At 40.6% G+C, this 15,332-nt stretch overlaps 1 long non-coding RNA gene across 2 annotated transcripts in view; it reads right to left on the bottom strand.

The window, feature by feature from the left end:
• The window catches only part of LOC105665769, a 115,472-nt gene that overhangs the window by 86,828 nt on the left and 13,312 nt on the right, over positions 1–15,332 (bottom strand). For both annotated transcript variants that reach the window (XR_001098737.3, XR_007224135.1), the window contains exon 2: positions 9,882–9,940. This is a non-coding gene — a long non-coding RNA (uncharacterized LOC105665769). The remainder of the gene's footprint in view (positions 1–9,881; positions 9,941–15,332) is intronic.

Genomic DNA, 15,332 nt, shown 5'->3' on the forward strand with positions numbered 1-15,332 from the left:
ACCCACATTGTACGACCAATCAATATTGTTTTATACCGCGAGTCATGAGACGAGCCGGCCCGATGGTTCGACCGTTCGATGCTCCTCTCTTTTTCCTGCAGCTGCGGATGCAGTCGCTGCCTCTCCTCTTCCTCGTGCTACCTAGAAATTCTATCGTATTCGTTGGATTTTCTTTCACGATCAAACACTCCCCTCTCTCCATCCATCCGTTCTTACTTCAGAACTCCAAGACTTCTCGAAGCCAGCCAATCAAAGCATCATCGTTTTGTTTCGGTTCGATCGGTGCCTGCTGTTCGAAAACGAGTTTCTCTATGCTCTTGTTCAACTTCTTTCTATTCGCCAACCCTACCCATTATATCATTTCTTGATTTCGCGGTTTCGTATCGAACTACGCCTCCTCGGTTTATCCTTCGTCTCATTGATACGCTCCTTATGCCGCGGTTGCCTGTTTGAAATTGCAGACTTCATTGTTGCGTTATCGTTCGAGGTAGAGAGCGTTATCCAGGCCGAGCGAGAAGAGAGTTCCATAAAAACCGGAGATTCCGATCAATACTCGTGGCCAGGGGGCCGGACGGAGGTGGATGGCGGGCGAATGGAAAATATCGTAAGCGATCGGACGACAGCTTTCCGATCGGGCGTCTTGTCGCGCGCGCCACGCAGAATCTATTCAACGAATCTGTCCTTCGCAGCCGCACAAAAGCGAAAGAAGATGCGACGGACACGCTGACTAGACCCGATAGATCGTCACTGCGTTCAGGTTGTATTTTCATCGTCGTAGTGTGCTCACGTGCAGAGATTGTGATACCAGTGACAAGACGACGCGCAAGAGTGGCGCACAATGCGCATCCGTTTAGCCTTCGCTCTGCTACGAGGAGAATCCGTTTCGTCCGCTCGAGGACGCGCTGATTCAGGATTATTCTCCCTTTTTAATTATCTCCGCCGCCTCTCCATCCCGTTGCCTCGTCGACGTCGTCATCGCCGTCTTGTGTAGTTCAGTTCGCAGAAACGAACAGAAAGTCCGGTTCACAGCGCGATAAACCATTTATCTTCGAGAACACGCTTCTTGGGCAGGAACCGGAAATATTGCCGGACGATAGCGTCGCGCGGTATCTTGCAAGACCCGCGGCGATATACTCCTTGACCGCAATTGTTTTTTACACCTACGTCTTTCTGGATTTCAAAGAAGGTCCTCTTATCAAGCTCATTGAAGCGAGGAAAGGCGCACATGAGCCTTTAACTTATGAGAAAATACACGACTAATTGATCCAATATATCTTTACAAACAGTATTTTAAGGGAAGATGTGATTATTAATATATAAGATGAATTTTATCGATCGCTTAATAATTTCAACACTTATAACGAAAAATGTAGAAAGAAGGAAAGAAGACCCAGTACTTGAACTCAAATAACACATGGTATAATACTTAGCTATTGATTAAAACTACAGTTTTATTTTGATAAATAAGAATCTTTTGGGTATCGTAAAAATTTTATCATGAAAAATATTCTCCATTAGAAAGCAAGTAGATATATATGTGTACGTGGTTACTAGAATAACGGATATTAGTCGAACGATAAAGACAGCGGATAAAGAATCATCTTCACGTGTCCGTCACTGACGACTAGTAAGCCTCCGACCGCATGGCATACGCGTCACATAATCTCGGTTAAGAGTGGAAGTGCAAGTGCATGAGCGAACGTACTTCTGCCCCATACCGACGACGCAATTCTCCTGCTCCCTACCATCCAAACATACCCTCTGCATCTATGTAAATAGGTTCTCCACCCACGAACGTAATCTTCGTACGACGTTCATTATACCGTGATCTAAGCACTCTAGTTTCACCATTTACCGCTCGTAGCTCGTCTGCGTTCGTGGAAACCGTGACACAATTCTGCCGCCTTTCTCTGCACTTTCTTTCCGCGTTTCTGTTTTTTTTTTTTCTTTTTCTTTTCTCTTCGATTCATGATGGTTAACGATCTGCAGAGACTTTTCAGGGATGCTAAGTCGATCGTACGGCCACGTCCAATGCGAATTTTAATTTTGGATAAAGCGAAACACGTTGATGTCAATATTCTTGTACTTCTTCGAGTTCTGCTTTAAAATTTATTAGCGGAAATAGAACGTTTTATGAAAAATGTTAAACTTTATCTGGAAGGTTCTCAGAATTCTAAATGTAACTCGATAATCTAGAAAATTTTATACGATACGAATACGAAAGTTTATTTTCTAATTTCTTGTAAATATTGTACTATATTTTCTGTATTTGGGTAATTATGATGTCCAGTTGCGCATGAACAAATCAAAGAGAAGCAAAATCATTGACTATCTTCTAAGAAATTATTTTATTACGTAAAATTCTTTCCAATTACTATTGAAATTGATTTCAATTTCCAATCAACTTATAGATTTAATTTACGAAGAAATTTGAAAAATATCTTTGAGAAATCTCAATTGACAAACTGTGATAGCAATAAACGTATTCGTATAAATACACCAAGACACCTAGACCAACGTACATGGTACAGTTTCCGATGACTAAATTACAAATAGAGAATCAATTTCTCGTGTTCAAGAATTCTGCCAATATCTAACATGACCAGAAATAGCCATCACATAAGTGTCTAACTCTAGAGGTAGCAATCGTTCCTAGACATCTCATCCTCAGCAATAATACGTCCCCAAGTGGTCAGTAACTCGATATCGAGGCGGATGGGTGCTCGAGGCCGTCCGCAAAAATCGATGCCTTCATCTGGAAAAGGACTGGTTGCAGCCAGACGGCGCGGATCGCGTGCGAACGGTTGCAGCGGGTGCAATTATCCGGATTCTTTATTCCGTTTGGAAAGTCGCGATTGGCGGGTAACCTGGTAACAACTGGAACCTGGTAGACTCGAATCGCGATCATGGGGGCCCAGTGAGCGAAGATCCGGCCCCGTTCGTTGGGAATGGGCGTAGAACAGCGCGCGGGAAACGGCGATCGCTCCGGAAGAACGCCGATCGTCCATTGTCGGTCGCCATTCTCAATGGCCATTCAGCGTGCATTGCCTCGCCTTCGTTTGCCGGCGATTCGATACACTTACACACGCCTTCGCAGATTCACCGTGATTCTCTAGTGTTCTCGTAAACGGTGACGAGCCGTGATGTAAGAGCTCCACCTAGCTCGGGAAATTATTCGTGTTCTCCGAAGTCGAGGTAGCCTTCGGCATCCGGTGTTGCCTCTTTCTCGTACCAACTGTTCTGACTAATTAGCAACCGGACCCCCGGGAAGTTGTCAAGGCTTTCGTATTCGTTGCGTGATTAGAAAACACCGGTAATTCGTGGTTCTTGATTATTGCCAATGATAGGGATTTGCGACTTATGTCTTCTGTCGACGTTGGTACCTAGGAATTTGTCACGTAACTAGATGGCAGTTGCTTGGGTAGAGATACGGTAAAATTTTGATTTGCTTCATACAATGAATATTTCCAGAGGCAATTGCATCTTGTAATAAACTTCAACGTGTTCGATAACTAATAATGGATTGTAACGAAATAACTACGACAGATCGTGTTTTGTTTCTTCAAGTCGTATCCATGAAAAGTGCGAACATACCTTTGAAAGGATTAATTTCACATTTGACAAACGTCGAAGAGGATTTAATCAACCGATCTGATAACTTGTTCACTCCTCTAAGGTTTATATCGATGTCTAAGCGATTCTTAAAAGTTATCCAAGACGTGAACGCTCGATTTTTCTCTATAGAAGATCTAAATCGCTCCAGCGATGGAATTTTAATTACAGGGTCGATTATAGCTGTTTGTTATGAAAAACGTATCGATACAGCAATTTTGGAAATCGGGTAGAAATTTCAGAAAACCATTAACCCTGTCGACTGGTCGAACGACACAAAGCAGGGGATGCGTTGCAGGTATTCACACATGTCGCTGTTTTATGATACATTTCGAGTCGAGGAACAATGGAGGTGTAAATCGATGTATTTTGATATCAGAAATTGCGATCAGGGCAAGGTCGTGTGCCGTTCAACGAACCTTTATATTCACGTTTAGGGTCATTGTCAAATTTCACACTCGATATTTATTATGCGTCCTATCAATGATCTACCAACCCTAACATTTTTTCTGTATTCCTAATTACGTAGCTGTATAATTGAAGCTATTGTACAATAATTTGCCAACTACGTAATACCACATGGGTTGCAGCTCTCGTTGTTATGGCATTCAAGTTTTTCGTCAAGTATGATAGCCTGTAATCTGTAAAATCTATTTGCAAAATTTTATTTACATTAATGTCAATGTTCTTCAATCACTTCAATCACATGTAGTAAAACCTGCTATTTCTTGAACACACAGAATCGTTTTATCGATATTGTTATTCAATTAATAAATTTAATTACATATTAGCGAGGTTATATCGGACGAATTATAATTTACCTGGATATTGATTAAGTGGTCGACCTTCCTAATATTTTTCATTAATTTCATACAACTCTTAATTACAGTTAACATTTCTCCTTGTACGTTACAACCATAATTCTCATCATCGTAATCGTGAATCCATTTTTATTTATATTTAGAAAGATAGAATCCTTCTGAGAGTTCGCTGGAGTAGACAAACAAGATCAAACTACTTGCGTTACAGAGACCGACCATATTCTCGTGCCGATGGACGATGTGAGCGTCACCTAACTTCCTTCAAACGAAATAACGATCTCCGCAGTCGGTTCAATGGTCGACAAATTAATATTTTCGCCATTATAATCGGCGAAGGACCTCTCTCGATCGGCGATCGTGGCCTGTTTAGTTTGTCGTAATAAAATTTGCAATGGTTTCCGCCGCTCATATACATAATCGACGCGAATCGCTTTTATCGCCCCCGCATACGCGCGCGCGCGCAAGCTCACCGCGTTAACGATGCTTGACGACGCGTAAAATCAGGGGTGATAATTTGGAATTAACCGAATTAGTATGTTACGGCTTTGTAATTGCGTTACATCGTACCGATGGTGCACGACCGTAAACCAGATGAAAGAAAGTGTTTGTGAACTCGCTGGCGTGGCGAATTGCCACTTTTGAAAATACGATCGATCGAATGTCACGCGGTCTCCTCCGTGTCACGACCGGCATTATAAATTTCATTATTTCGTTAATGTTTTTATCGTTATCGAAGTGACGCTTCTCGCTTCGATTCAGACGGTGCTTTCTTGAAACCGAGCCAATTTCTGATATCTCCGAAAATGAGAATGCTAATCGAGTTCGAGAACGACTACTTGCGGTTTAGAAGCGAATCGCACAGCGTTGGAATCCTTAACGAGAGTTTGAGAAATTTCACATCCGTCGAGGTTAATCGAGGGTGAACCGTTTCATCTTAAACAGATGTCGATCTGGAACGGGAAGTTGTGACTAAACTTCAGTAACTTGTCGTAACTAATCGCCGCTCTCTCCTTGATCTTTGACAATTTGCGTAGTATCGTGTAAGAATGACCAAGCGTGATACGATAATCGTAATAGTTAAACATGCAGTTACGTTAACATTCGAAAGGTGAGAAAAAAGGTACGTAATTGTAATATCATTTTCTCTTTTATCATTTCTAAGTTTATCATTGTTTATTTTACTACAGGATCGAGGAAACATTCTATTTTCTAGCGCTAAAAGCAACAATAGTTCAGTGTTTAATTCGAACTGGATACAATTATTTCATATATTATTTTATGTATGTGTAATTGTAATTGCTCTGTAATTACACAATAATTCAATAATATGTTAAAGAAGTATTATCATCCTTCAAACGAATATATAATTTAATTCTACAGAAATTATTACCAATATTAATACCTTTGCCATTGAATATTGTACATAATTCATTACGTTAAACATAATGAGTCGAGATATTTAGTTTCACTTTCGTTTGTCGAATTTTCTGTGTAAAATTACGTTATTTATTTCCTGGGTGAATGAAACACCACGCTTCGTACATCTATTATTCGTAATCTTAAAACTGAAAACATATTAAAATATGAAAAAAACGAGGGACATTCTGAGAAAAAGATTTATAAGATGGAATGGCTAATTGAATCGGTAGTTTTAATTCTAGTATTTCAATATCAGCTGCTTTTTTCTTCGTTCTTTTTATATTTGCATAACGAATAAAAATTTCATAATACTAATTCAATATCTTCACTGAAAAATACATTGCACATCTACTATATCCTTATCATCAGAAGAATCAGAAAATCCCTTAAATAGAATATACATAGATATTCAAATAGAACTTTTTCTAGTAACTTTATCTCGCATAACCTTTTCCAAGAATTTATCTAATCTACACCTGACTCCGTCACAAATTGAAACAGACTATTCCCATAAGAGCAGTACCAGGCACAATTCGATTCCCTAATCCACCACGGGAATCAACAGTGTACTCGAACACCACATTTATTTACATAGATAAACATCACGAAATTATCCCCAAATAGACACTTTGCACATATACCGCGAACATATACCGGAACGGTCCTGCTAATAAACTTATCGGTAAATAATTGCGGCAAGTGTGATTTCCTTCCTCCCAGTTGGTCCTCCTCTTTCCCTCGCCAATTAGATATTTCTTACATCAGAGAGAGAGGTAAAACGAGAGCCGCGTCAAATAAAAAATAGAATCGAACGTGAAATTTCACCGGAAACCATGACGAGAAGCATCTCGGGTTGCGCACGAACCATTGTCCGTGCTTGCTTTCAAAAAGTCAACCAAATTAATTTCAATTGCAGACCGCGGCCCGGTTCGTCTCCTAGCAACCGAACGTTAGCGGAGAACGCGGTACGTGCTGGGAGCTGGGCGAATATAAATTGGCGCGGCAAACAACTTGCCGGCAAATTGTAATCGGTGAGCGAAACGCGAATGGAACGCACCGCGAGAGGAAAAAATATACGAGCACGCGGAAATATGGAAGGTCGCTGATCGTGGGATCTGTTTGCCTCCTGCGCATTAGCACGTTCACTGGCACAGATATCACTGATCACCAGCATTAGAATTCATAAGGAGACACCTCCATTTGCCAATACATAGTTTGAATAAACCAACAAACGCCAACTCGAAATCGATCGAAATCGAATCACTTTTCGAAAGGTACTATAAATTCATGTTGTCTGTTATTAAAATACAGCTACTCCTCCGTGGAAGCTGCTTTCAGAAATATCTGTAGTTTAACTAATACTGTTTATTCTAACCTCATATACATATATGTATATTACCATGAATTATAGTCAAATGTACGACAATTCACTACTACTGCGTATAAGACACGGAACAAATCGTTCAACAATCACCGCGCTAAAAGTAGGCAGCCGATATTTTTGTCGGTAAAAGATCACGATTGGCGTCCACTCGAACGTATAAACAAGAGAAAAGCGAGGCGATAATTGAAACGCGAAGATCCTTCGACACCTCGTCGTTCCTTTAATCAGTTACGCTCAAACGAATCTGTCGGGTGCTTGGGGACTAGAAGAGAGGGCGCGTTCAAAATTCATCAAACTGATTCTTATTTCTGCAAGGAAGGAAGAGAAGAAGGCGGGGGGAAGACCAGAATCGCTGGGCTTGTCGGGCTCACGAGTTTCTCTTGGTTACACAGACTCGACGGGCGAGGCACAAAGTGTTGCAGGGAACCACCTTTGATGTCGAACAATCGTGGATGATCGCGCTCGAAGGCGTGGAATTCGGCGCCCTACGAGTGACCACTCGTGGATCCGCGACGAGTGTCTCCATCCAAGGCAAAGGGAAACACTCTTTCCGTGTCGTTTGGTGGTTTCAACGCAGGTGATCGGTGTGCGAAGAGAAGGGGAGAGGGGGGTAGGGCACTGATTGTCCGGAGACGTTGGAGAGCGAGGTGGATGACAAGCATGGAACAGTGGAGCGAAAGAGAAGGAAGGGAGAGAAGGAAGAAGAAAACACGGGGGTGGAAAACAATTAAGGGAAGGCGAGGAGAGGACCGCCTTGTATGATAATGCGTTGTAACCTCCGGCAGAGGAGAACGATACGGTGAAGAAGGAGGTAGATGGTTGGAGATGACGGAGGTGGAGGAGCAGGTTGCCGAGGATGAGGCCGGATGAAGCACGGAATGGAGGGGCAGCCGCGAGAAGGGGTTTGGCGGAGGTCGTGGTTCTTACTTTGCATTCCTTTGTGTGTCCTCCTGAGCCCTCCATCTACCCTCCTACAACCCAGTCATCCTCCTCCCTCTTGAAGCTTGAACTAACGCCCGAGGTTTTAATGCACTTGTCTACTCCACATACCGTTCATAAAGACATATATGCCGTCTGTTGAACGAGCGGGCAGGAGGACTGATTCTTGGAAAGAGGAGTAGAACGAAGACAGAGAGGAAGGTGGAAGAGAGAAAAAGAGGGAAACAGATACGGTACAAGAGGGGGTGTGGGGTTCAGAGAAAGAGGGTGAAAAAAGGGAGACGGGGCGCGTGCGATGTACGAAGAAGCGAGAGACGGTGCCCGGCAAAAGAAGAGCGCGATGAGAAAGAGAAAGCGGAGAGCATAACGATATGAAATGCATTTTAAATTCTAAGCATTCGCTCCGCGTCATGGAAAGACCTCGGCTCTTTGCTTGCATAATCCTGCCCGGTGATGTATAAAAGTTAAAAAAGAACGGCGGAGAGCCAACGGGGAGGAATTAAAATGCACTGGTCGAATCAGAGACCTTTGCCGGATGCCTCCGCAGCCGTAGACCACGTGAACTTTCGTCCACGATATCCGTCCTCGAAGACGGAGACTGCCTCGGCGCTTACATTGCACGATGTTTCGTATGAATAGTTCGCCTGCTTGTAAGCGGCAGGTGCTTTTGCGCTTGCGGGCTAAGCAAACTACAGGTATAAAATTCAGTGGATAGATCACGTCGAGGAGAAGAAAAGAAAAGTTAAGTTTATGTTCATTAGGAGATTAGTACATTTTCTCAAAGAATTGCACGACAAAAGTCCGCTATACAACAATTATATCGTGGATATTTACGTATTTATGACAAGTAGATGTACATATGCAATAATTTAAAAAAGTGCGCACACACGAAGGAACACGTATACAGAATATTAAAAGCAAAGAATATATCACTGCATTTAGAGAATAAAGCGTTCTTTCATTCCAGTTTCAATGCTTTATTTGTCCTTAATTATTAATATGAATTTGCATAAACATCTGCGGTAGAATAATAATAATAATAAGAATAATAATATAACAAATTTGCGTATGTCAATAAATATAAATTCTCTATATTTCTTTCTATCATTTAACGTAATTCCTTTACATATTTTTATTTCGGTATAAATTATGATTGACAAAAACCTGTATCGATCGTTAAACTTCACATCAACGGTTCAATTACCCACCGTAGTTTGAGTCAATAAAATTATAAAGCATCGTGCATGTATATTTACTTATAAACACCTGATAAAACAAGATCCGATTGTAGCATTTTTATCAGTGGATCGACAAAGTGACAAGAAACGAGAGCGCGTGCGAGTGATTTTAACGAGACGGCTGAAAAGTGGCCGAAAAGTCGAAAGGAACAGAGCAGACAAAAATATTGAAATATCCAGATTGAAAGCTACCTTTCACACGTGTTGCATTCGCTCTTCTGGCGTGTCAATGCGATACATATTTCATCGAATATAAATACCGTGTTCCCTCGTTTCTTCTCAGCGAGCGTAATCAATATGCATTCAGTTTCCTCGCGTTTTTCTGCTCGCTTAATTTCGCGCTTGTTACGCGGCCGATGATTTTTCGAGCGATTCGACACGGGGCGACACTTAGGAAATTACGAATGCACCATCAAAGGAAAACCGCGCACCAGAATAGTCCTATTGTTTAATCATAGTTCGACTTACCTCTTGTGTCCCGGTATCCGCGCACCAGCCAGCTCTCTGTTACGTCGTCATTCGTCAATCTAAAGAACAAACGAAACGGTGAAAGAACGGTTAGTGGGGAAACGAATGTGTGCGTTTCGAGTGTGATTGTCGATTGCTTTCCTCTCATTTTCGAAGCGGCGCGGCGCGGCGCGCGAAACGGGGGTTCGAAATCCGTTTAAACATTTAATTCGATGCAACAAGGTCAAGAGCAGCGGCATCGGAATTTATAATAATTTCGATTTTATCGCGGCGCATGTTTCACCGACGGGCATAAATTAATTTCGATACTCGCGCGCCGGTAGTTTTAATGAATTTCAAGTAATTTCTATTAAATTGCATCACCTTCGCATTATGCCGTCACGTTCTGTCGGTCACTTCATATTAAAATCCGCAAATATTTATACAAAATAACAACAAAATGCGTTGAATGAAACGGTTGGCCGGGAACGGCCAGCACAATGCCGTTCAACAAACCAACCTGATTATCGAGCCTCGATCGCTAATTACCACCATCGGGGTTTTATTGTTCGTTTCAATTGTATATAGTATGGGCCAAGATATAGTGTAGCCATTAATTAAGCTCTCGACACCAACTGTGTTTAAGTATTCCATACGATAAAAAGTTACCTACTTCGAACTTATGATATCTCATTCATAAATAGAAAAATAGACCTATCGATGCAATAAGTTTAAAACGGAAGGAGAAATCGTGATATAAATATAAATTTGTATTGGTTAGAAAAGCACTCCATCGTTTCAGAAGTTCGGTGAATATTTGATGTAAAACCGTGCATAGACTGCGAATATTTGTGGAACTTGATAGTTTTACGAACGTACCTAAAGAAACTTATAAAACTCTCACGTGCTAACATGATTTATTATTTTTAATTCAGCTCTCAGAAAAACTGCGTTTTCTATAGGATGACCCAATACAATACAATTCGTTTGATTAATTCCGAAATTAACCGATTGACCAATAAACTCTATGATCTCCCTGTATCGTCATATCACTTGTATAATAACCTAAGGAAACGTGTATAGCTTGTACGCGAATACCAACAGTCATGAACATCCTCGTTATCGACGTCATCGTCATCGTTCAAGAGGAAAAAGACTTCTCGGAAGAAGAAGGCACATACGAACGAGTAGTTTTCTTTTAAAAGAACCGTATGTTCATATGCATATGTGTATATGTCGAATACAATGGCGACGTTAGGGTCGGCCCGTGGATATACGAACTGGCACACAGCAGTTGGTCGTTTCAGAGGAGACGTACACGGGCGCACGAGAGACAGACAGAGGCGATGAGCGAGCAACCGAGAAATCCTTTTCATTCGGCGGAAAAAAGAAAACGGGCGCGAGATTCGCGCTTCATTCATGGCCAAGTCTATGGGGTGAAAAAGGATTTCTTCTTCGAAATGTAATTAGCATGTCTTCGCACAACGGGCCAGACAATGCTGCCGTTTAATTAGTATGTGTCTCCGTGCCCTGAGTCCGTGTCTTTCGTCGTGATCCCCTGTCCTTTACTCGCATATGTGTCATATACGCGCGATATACACATATAATGTACAACATATATACATTTCTCGTGAGATTCATTAACGAATCGTGTATGCGTGTGTATGCTTGTAATTGACATATCGCGCGTTGTGACTCACTGTATCGTTTGATACGAGTGGATAGACAAACGCAATTTTGATTATTTTCTATCATTTAGTTCGTGGTTCTTTTAAGCTTTTGCTTTTTTAAGATACTTAATTATAATGTTATTTAGCTATCGTAGTCAATGATCTCTATCGTTCTGCAAATTGCTATTTAGAGTATCAATTTATTATTTAAATTCTCAAGGAATTTTGAAACAGAGAAATCTACGATTTAAGAAATTTTTAATGACCAACATTGCCCATTTTTGGAAAAGGTGATATTTACATTCAACCGTTTTACGTGTCATGAATTTTTCAGAGGAATACATATTTAAATTCCACGATAGAAAGGTTATACAATTTTGATGCTATCTATTTCAGAATCGACGCATTAAACAATAACCGATGTTCGAAAACATGTATTTTGGTCTTTGAAGTAAAACTATATGAATTAGTACAGATTAATCAAAATTTCATCGCAACTTTATTATTTGAATTTAATTCTTTCATTGCTGTGAATAATAAATGTCGTTATTTGTTATCTTCCCTACAATTTATAACTCTACGATATGGTACAATTTCTTGCAATCTTAATGATAATCTTTCACAAAGTAATCTTTTGTATCATACATTTCTAAAAGCTGCCTAAAATAATACAATAGATTTATACAAATCTAGCGTTAAGTTTGAAGAACTTTTGTCAATATTCCAACAAGTATGAATCGACGAATTTAATATATTAAAGAATATATTAAAGAAAAATTTAACGAATTGGGAAAATCGCAATACTGAATGAAGTGAACATTTGACTCACGTTGAAATTATTATTAACAAAGTCCTGATGTATTAGGTTGTCCGGAAAGTGTCTTTCTTTCGCAAACGTGCTTTTTTTTACAACAATTCACCTTCGTACAAACGTGAAACCAAGTGTGTGAAATCTCTCGGTGTTTAATTCAACAGAACAAAATGGATCGTACGCAATTCGACAAAATAATATAAAACAAAAAACGTTGTGCGTCTATTATTTTTTCATAAAACGAAAGAAACTTTTCGGACAACCTAATAAATAAGAGCAGCCAATAGTCCAACACGGATGCGTTCTTCTCTATTTTAACGAAGGCCAGTCCCGTGAATATGTGTTCCCACGGCTCGAAGACTGCGCTTTAATGGCGGACTCGAGCCGCTGGATACGTGACGCGATTGTGACGCATTAACGCGACACGTCGATTCGCAATTACCGTGCGAGAATCGGCTCGCATCCTCGAGACAATTGCGGAGGGTGACGAAGGACGACCAATTGCTACTGAGCCAACGGCAGAAAGCCACACGATTTCCGGGACGGTAATATTTAGTATCGTATGAAGCATCGTGCATGATTATGCGTCATAAGTGTGGGCTTTATCGAAGAAGAAACACGAGAAGCTTTACCTTCTTTGTTTTCTTTCTTGATTTTTTTATTTAATCAAGTAAGGGAAATGAACGAGAGTGCGAGAGAGAGAGAGAGAGAGAGAGAGAGAGAGAATGAAGAGATGCGGTAATCGGTTTCTGGTCGAAATGAATATTAAAAAACATATTCAATTCGCAATTTCATCGCAGTCTTCCGGATCTTTCGCTCGAGTGTCGTTTCGTTCGAGTGCTCCTTTCAATGGGACGCATTGTTCGAAACGTAAAATGTTGAGCACGAGAGTTTTACTTTTATTACCGACGTTTTTTCGAAATTAGTTTCGGAACGATCGTCGAGATAATTTAATGGTATTTCACGGTCTACGCGGGATCGTTTGAAAAAAAAAAAGGAAAGTAGATGGAAAAGAGAGGGGGATAGGGAAGAAAAAAAGGAAGGGAAAACGCAATTAAAAGCCGTTTTCAAATTGCGATTGCGCCCCCCGACCCCCTCACTGTAAAACTATCGTTAATGCACCTACCGGCGCGGCGGGTCTTCAATTAAATGTTGAATGTTATTTTTCCGTGGCCGCGACGCTTTTCCTGGCTTCCTTGCGCGATAAATTCGACCTCAAGCACGTCGCCGAACGGATACAACGTCGCGGTACAATCAAACTCTTTTAAAACATCCTTCCTCGTTGATAAGTCCAGGCTACCTCGACCGATCCATGCGACTACGTGATACATTTTAAAGACAGAATTTCATTCTCTTTTTACGAACTCATGTACGCCTTTGTTTATAAGTAGATACTAAAACACTTACAGAAAAATAAGATAACACCTGAGAAATCATTAGGAAATTATTAAGCTTCGTTTGGAAATTTAGATCGTACAAAAAGTAAAATACTTAACGTTTTAATAAGAATCTCACTGATTACATAATAAAGTATCAGATTTTTCGCGATAATCAGGTTAAACTGAAAAAGATCGTTAGGAATTGATTATTAAAAGCTCTGGGATTATCGTTTCGTTTGCCATATTAAGATATGGAGAATGTGTATTTTTATATGCCGTGATAATAAAATCGTGCTCTCTTTTCTCTTACAATATAGAAATCTGATGATTTTATGCAAAATTTAAGGTTGGATCGTAACATCACCGTACCAGAGAAACCGCTCATTTGAGATCTAACGATCAAAACATAGAGAAAATTGAAACTGAGAATCGAAAACGAATCACAAGAAGTGCCGGCATGACGACGCAGTCAAACTCGAAATCATTCGATGTGGGTCAATGCTACGATTTAACGCGTGTATCCAATCTTTTTGGAGGCCGAACGAATATCGAAATTGCATGACGGTGAGGTGCGGCGTGGGGTAGCGCGACGGACTTTTGCATAATGAGCCTCGCGGCCGCGAGCGACGCACCATCACCGATCCACCCCATGCACGTTCACGCATACCGCGGCGCGTGCATTAATATTTTCATTTGATTGCGTTAATTAAACTGGCTGCCAATCGATGACCTTTGAAGTTCAGCGGCACACGACACGCGTACACCAATTACCAATATTATTAATTGCGACGAGTTCCCCATTTTCAGTCGACGTCGGATAACGACGCTTTTCGCGCCTACCAGAAAATAATTGAAGGAACGCGTGAGAACCCGCGACTAATCACATACGTACGTGTTATCTTTTTCAAAGAAGATCTTGTTCTATTAGGTGAATGATATTACAGTCTATGAATGCTACTATGGTCCTCCAATTTTTATGCCCCGATCTTATGCTTATTCTTGTAACAAATGAAAAGAGTTTTAGTTTCTCGATTCGAAAGTCATCGGAAAATCGGTTTTCCCTCGGTAAATCGTAATTAAAAGTTCATAACTACTGCGTGTCGATCGAAGTAAGTTTTTCTATCGAAAGAAGAATATTCTGCGGTTTGCTTTTAATTGTAGCGGAAGCCGGAGATTACTCGAACACCGATAAGAATGATTTCTCAATGTTTATCAATTCTGAGTAAGGCATCTATATTTCCCAGAACTTAGCGACGGAACATCACACATAGTTGTACGTAGCATCGTTAAAATACTCTTAACAATTTCATCGTTGATTTCACCTATCGCAATATAAATAATAGAAGAGAGTGGAAAATTTTAGTTCCGAATTCTCTCAATATTTTACTCCATCAAACCCGCAAAACTGTAAAAATGATAACGTGTAACGTCGACATCAAACATCGCTCGTAAGAACTTCTACGGCTTCTATTTTTTTTTTTTTTTTTTTTTTTTTTCGTTGTTCGCATCGAGGTACCAATAAAATTATTTTTCAGCGTTGAGTGAAATCGGATATTTTGGTTGGAAACCTGCGAAAAATAAGCCCGGTCACACGCTCACGGCCGTATATTTT

The sequence above is a fragment of the Bombus terrestris genome, chromosome 5 (assembly GCF_910591885.1).
Source record: "Bombus terrestris chromosome 5, iyBomTerr1.2, whole genome shotgun sequence".
Classification (NCBI taxonomy): domain Eukaryota; kingdom Metazoa; phylum Arthropoda; class Insecta; order Hymenoptera; family Apidae; genus Bombus; species Bombus terrestris.